The following is a 6,544-nucleotide window of genomic DNA, read 5'->3' on the forward strand; positions in this document are numbered from 1 at the left end:
ATATTATAGCTAATGTAAGGTGGATCTTGGCAGAAAGCAGAGAATACCAGAAGAATGTCTATCTGGGCTTCATTGACTATGCAAAGGTTTTTGACTGTGTGGATCACAACAAGCTATGGCTGGCTCTGAGAAGAATAGGAATCTCAGAACATTTGATTGTACTAATGCGAAACCTATACTTGGACCAAGAGTCAGTCATCAGAACAGAGTAGGGAGACACTGGTGGTTCAAAATCAAGAAAGGGGTCCGTCAGGGATGTATTTTGTCTCCGTACCTTTTCAATCTGTATGCAGAACAGATCATCCGAAATGCTGGGCTGTACGAGGAGGAATGTGGCATCAGGATTGGTGGAAGAGTCATCAACAACCTGTGTTATGCAGATGACACAACCCTGCTTACTGAAACTGAGGAAGATCTGAAGTGCTTGCTGCAGAAGGTCAAGAACTTCAGTCTTCAATATGGATTGGAGCTCAATATCAAGAAAACAAATATTCTCACCACTGGGCCAATTGGCAGCATCAGTATGGATGGTGAAGAGATCGAGATAGTTAACAGTTTTAATTTACTTGGTTCACAGTCAACACCCTTGGTAACAGCAGCCAGGAAATCAGGAGACAAATTACATTGGGAAAGTCAGCTGTGAGGGACCTCTCAAGAGTACTGAAGAGCAACGATGTCAGGCTGGAGACTATGGTGCACCTGATCCAGGCTATAGTCTTTGCAATTACGTGCTATGCATTGGAGAGTTGGACAGTGAATAGGGTTGATAGAAAGAGAATTGATGCTTTTGAGCTGTGGTGCTGGAGAAGAGTGTTGAATATAGCATGGACTGCTAGAAGAACAAACAAGTTGGTCCTGGAGAGGGTGAAGCCAGAATGTTCCCTGGAGTCAAGGATTCTGAAGGTTTGTCTGACATACTTTGGGCATGTTGCAAGGAGAGACTGGTCCTTAGAGAGGGACATCATGTTTGGGAGAGTGGAGGGACGGTGCAAGAGAGAGGAATACCCTTGATGAGATGGATCGATTCTGTGAGTGGAGTGATGGGAATGAATGTGTTTGAGACAGCGCAGTTGGCACAGGATAGAACGGCATTTAGGGCTCTTGTATATAGGGCCACTATGAGTCTCAAGCGACTCGATGGCACATAACAACAACAACAATGCCTGCTTTTTTGAGGTTGCCATTTGCTTGGTATATTTTTTTTCCAGACTACGATATTGAGTTTATCTTTCTCTTCTTTTTTACATGTGGCTCTTGTAGGCAACATATTGATGGGCTTTGGATTTTTATCATTCTGCTACTCTTTTTCCCTTGATTTGTGCAGTTAGTCAATTCACATTGAGTATGATTATTGCTGGGCCAGGTTTTACCATTTTTATCTTGCTTTGTTTCTTTTTCTGTTATTTTTAATTACTATGGTACATCCACTTTCCTCTGGTGTCTCTATGTGAATGACTTCACTTAAATTTTCTTGTAGTTCTGGTCTTGTTTGCACAAATTTCTTAAGTTCCTTCTTTTCTCCAAAGAATCTAATTTCTCCTTCATATTTGATGGAGAGCTGTGCTGGGTATAGGATCCTTGGCTGGCAATTGTTTTCTTTCAACTTTCTGAAATGTTCCATCCCATTGTCCTCTAGATTGCATGATTTCTTCTAAGAATTCAGAATTTAATCTAATGTTTTCCCCTTAGGGAAACAAAGGTGACCTTTTGTTTTTCTCATGCTGCTTTTAGAATTCTGTCCTTATCTTTTAATTTGGAGAAACTGGCTATGTCTTGATGATGTTCTTTTTTGGGCCTAGTCTCTTTGGTGTTCATTGTGCTTCTTGATTATGCATTTCCTCATTCTTTAAGATACCTGGGAAGTTTTCTTTTAGTACTTCTAACACAATTTCCTCCATGATTTCCCTCTCCCTCCCAATTATGGAATTCCAGTTATAGGTATGTTATTTCTTTTGATGACATCCCACATGATTTTAATGTGGGGTTTTTTTTTCATTTTCTTTATTCTCATCTCTAATTTTTCTACTAGTATTTTTCCAGTGAAGATCTTGTCTTCCAGCTCACTGATTCTCTGTTCCATCTCTTCATTTCTACTTTTTTTGTCCTACCAGTGTATTGGACACTTCTGCCGTTTTGGTCTTAATATTCTGTATTGAATTTTCATGCTTTTCTGTTATTTCCAGCACTGTGTTGGGTGTATCTCTTCTGTCTTTTGATGATTTTTTTAGTTCTTTTACCTCTTAATATATAGTTTCAATTATTTCTTCTTTCTTTTGCATTGTCTTCCATAGCTGTTCAAGTTTCTCCTCATCAATATATTTCTTCTGTATTGTTGTTTCTGGGGTGTTTGCTCTCTTGTTTCTTACATCATTTGAATATTCATCTGTAGCTGTTCAAATAACTCCACATCAACATATTTCTTCTGGTTTTCTCTACTTGGGGTATTCATTTGGTCTAATTTTTTTTTTTAGGAAAATGGTTATTTTGTTTTTCCATGATGAGAAGAATTGGAATCCCAGAGCACTTGATTGTCCTCATGTGGAACCAATATCTGGATCAGGAGGCTGTTGTGTGAATGGAACAGCGGAGCACTGCATGGTTTGGAACCGGGAAGGGAGCATGCTAGGCTTTTATTCTCTCTCCATACCTATTCAGTCTGTGTATTGAGCAAATTATCCCAGAAGCTGGACTCTGTAAGGAGGAGTTGGGCATCAGGACTGGAGGGAGACTCATCAATAAGCTGTGTCATACAGATGACACAGCCTTACTTGCTGAAAGTGAGGAGGGCTTGAAAGATTTGTTGCAGGAGATCAAGGAATGCAGCCTTTGGTGTGGATAGCACTTTAATGTCAGAAAAATTGTTTCTTACCACGGGACTGATAAGCAATATTATGATGGATGGAGAGGACATTGAGATTGTTGACAGTTTCATCTTGCTTGGATTCACAATTAATACCTTTGGTCCAATCAGTCAGGAAATAAGGAGATGCATTGCACTGGGAAATTCTGCAAATAGGGACATTTCCAAATTATTGAGAAGTGGTCACGTCAGATTGGGGATTAGGTTAGTCTGACTTAGGCCACAGTCTTTTTTTTAATTGTTTTTTTTTATTACTAGCTATGCATCTGGGACCTGGATGACTAAAGATGACAGAAAAATAATTGACAGCTTTGAGCTGTGGTGTTGGAGAAGAGCACTGAACATCTCATGGATGAACAGATGTGTCTTGGATATGGTGAAGAAGCCAGAGGCGAGAATGCTTTGGAGGTGAGAACACTGAAGTTTTCCTCACATACTTTGGACATGTTGCTAGGAGATGCTATTCCTTGGAGAAGGATGATGTTGGGAAGGGTGGAGGGTCATAGAGGTGGATTGACTCGGTGGATTGACATGGTGACTGCTGCAATATGCTCTTGTGTGTCAGGAAGTGTGAGGATGGCACAGGATATCTTTTGTTCATAGGGTCACTATGAGTCCTGTTTGACTCAATGGCACCTAACAACAATATCAACATGATGACTGGGGCAGAGTGTTTCTTTTTTGACATCGTGAGTCTTTTCTTAGTAGATGTTAGGTTTTCGTACTATATAGTCACCCAGAGAATGGCACTGTTTAATGAAGGATCTGTACATTGTGCTTCCGTGTTTCAGTGTTTCCCTCAAAATACAGTGGCAAAACAGGAACCTGTTGTTCCCTTCCAGAAATGGTGTCTCCAACTGCCTTAAGCTGTCATGGTCCCTTTTTCTTGAACTTAAGGGGTCCCAAATGGTGTAACTAGACAGTATTTTCCCCAAAATACAGTGGGTGCAGAGCGTCTTCCTTCTGTGTTGTCTTGTCTTTCATTCCTAAGTGTGACCCTGGGTACAAGGTGTGAATTTAACCTCTTGGTGGTGCATTTAACCTCTTAGCAGCTGTGAGAGTGGAGATCAAGTTCAGCCAGGAAGGCCTGGCCATCTTCTCTGGAATTTCAGGACACGCTTCCCTCTTGAGCTCCTCTCTGGAGCTGATCAATGGCAGCTGGATTCTTTCTCTTTATGTTGGTCATAATTTTGCCTTCAAAAGTCTACCTCCATTTCTGTCATGTCACTACATTCCATAACCCCCAAGATCACCTTGTGAGATTCAGAATCACTTACCAAAGTTGTGGGAAGTGTCTGATGTCTGTGGAGACTGCAGAAGGAAGGAACCATTTTCTGCCAAAGGCACAGAGGTGGCCTAGCCAGAGTGATGCACCCAACTCCAGCGATGTCCCACCGAGGGAAGTCCTTGGCCTGGGTCCTTCTCTCCTCCTCAAGATTCAAGACTGGGTTTGTCCTAGTCTTTATTCCACTGACTACTTCTAGTGCAAAGATTTGTGTACACATAGGGAGGAGTGGTCTAACTGGTCCCTGGATAAGTGGATGGGCAGTGTGGCTCGACACATTCTGCATTAGTTCAGTTGTTTTGAAGGCTTGCAAATCTTTACTGTCAGGGTGTCTCAGCAGCACAGAGCTGTCACTACAAGTGGCACAACTGAGTGGCTTTGAAGAACAGAATGCATTGTCTTGAAGGTTTGGAGGCTGGAAATGTAGGGCAGCAGCAGGAGAGGTTCTATACTTGTCACTGCACAGGTCCTCCCTTAGCTTACACAGGGACCTTCATGTGATGTCTGCTTTCCATTTCATGAGACACCACCCAGGAGAAATAAGGCAACTCTGGTGTGACCTCATTAACATAGCAAAGAAGCCTATTCCCAGATGAGGCCACACTGTAGGTACAAGGCTGAGAAGGGAAATAGATATAGATAGATACAGATATAGATATAGATGATATAGAGATAGAGATATATAGATATAGATAGATAGATAGATAGATAGATAGATAGATAGATAGATAGATAGATAGATTTTTTTTTAGGGGTAAGGGCACAATTTAATCCATAGCAGAACTCTTAAGCAAAAAGTCGGTTGCTATTGTTTTTCCCTCTTAGCAAACACAAATCCCTGAAGTCTGAGCAGAGCTGTTCCTTCACCAGGGCAAAGAACCCAAGAGGCTGTGAACTCCTTCACCGTTACTTCATTAATTCAAAATCATCCTGAGTGAAGGACATTATGAAACAGCACTAAGCCACTTGTACCAATAAAATGCAGAAAAATTGAGATGTAGAGAAATATCTGCCTTTGTTGTAATGCATGACTTGGAATCACCATTATAAAACCCATTGTATGTGGATAAATAGACATGAGAGAGAGAGATATGGATATATGGTGCTCATTGCTTAAATTCTACAGTGTCCAATGTGAAATACGTGTATGTGACCTAGACACTTTGTGAACTTCATGCTCAGCAGACAGACACACCTAAATCACAAGCAACAACATTCACTATTTTTATTACCTTTGTGTTGTTCAGTAACCTTGTGTTTTCACTCCCAAGTTGATGCTTCTGCTTTGCGTCCAGCTGCTGCCTCCACCCGCAATAGTTTTACTGCATTTGGAAGCCATGCTACACTTCAAGGTAATATTTTGAGAGAAAAATAAACAGAAAGATAATGCTGGAACCCTTAAGCGACACACAATGCTACTGCCTTCAAGGTGAAATATACGCTGTCAGATAGGAAACTTGTATTTATAAGAAAGGGATGTTGGTATAATAAGGTAGAAAATTCTGGACAGAACATACATGTGCCAGCAGCAGAGGTGTTTACTGTGATTACTGAGCCATATATGCATGGTAGGCAATGCATACACTGTTTCATATGCCTGACATAGTACATTCACTTCATGTAGAAGACCCATGAGATGTGCTGCATGTGGCTGCTGTTGTGTTTAATATATCAAGTTACATTCACTGTTCCCTGTTCTCTGGCTTGGATTTTTTGACCCTGGTCTGGTGTCTGAGTCCTTTGAAAGCTGCATTCCTTTCCTGAAGGCCACACCTTGCTGGTTTTTCAAACCTACTGGTCAGTTCAAGAGAGAAAAAGAAGTAGTCTCCTCTCAAGTGATTTACAGTCCCGGAAACCCAATGGAGGGTCGCCTATGAATTGGTCTGACTTGACAGCAATGACTTTGATTTTTTATATTCTAGCCTTATGGGTCTACAGAGAAATATGTGACTGAATAATGTGTGTTTCCTTTTCCTCAGTAGTATGTGTACATTTTAGAGTTCTTCTTGCAATTATTCACAGTCCAACCAGTGTTGTCTAAACTTGGCAAAGGCTTTCAAATGACTTGCATACATGGATCACGTCAAACTTCCATCTCAATGTAATGGTGCCCACCCAATCTCTGTTCCCATCACAGCTAGGTCTTCTGTTCCCAAGTCACCCCAAACAGCCTTTCCTTTATCCCGTCACTTCCCATCTTGGCTAAAGATACTTGCTTTTTATCTTCTGCAGAGGGTCAAGGACTGCAGCTTACAATATGGATTGAGGCTCAATGTCAAGAAGACAAAGATTCTCACCACTGGACCAATTGGCAGCATCAGGATGGATGGTGAAGAGACTGAGATTGTACACAGCTTTAGTTTGCTTGGCTCTGTAGTCAACAGTCTTGGCACCAGCAG

This window comes from Elephantulus edwardii, unplaced genomic scaffold, assembly GCF_000299155.1.
Source record: "Elephantulus edwardii isolate Elephantulus edwardi_28Jun2011 unplaced genomic scaffold, EleEdw1.0 scaffold00024, whole genome shotgun sequence".
NCBI lineage: Eukaryota > Metazoa > Chordata > Mammalia > Macroscelidea > Macroscelididae > Elephantulus > Elephantulus edwardii.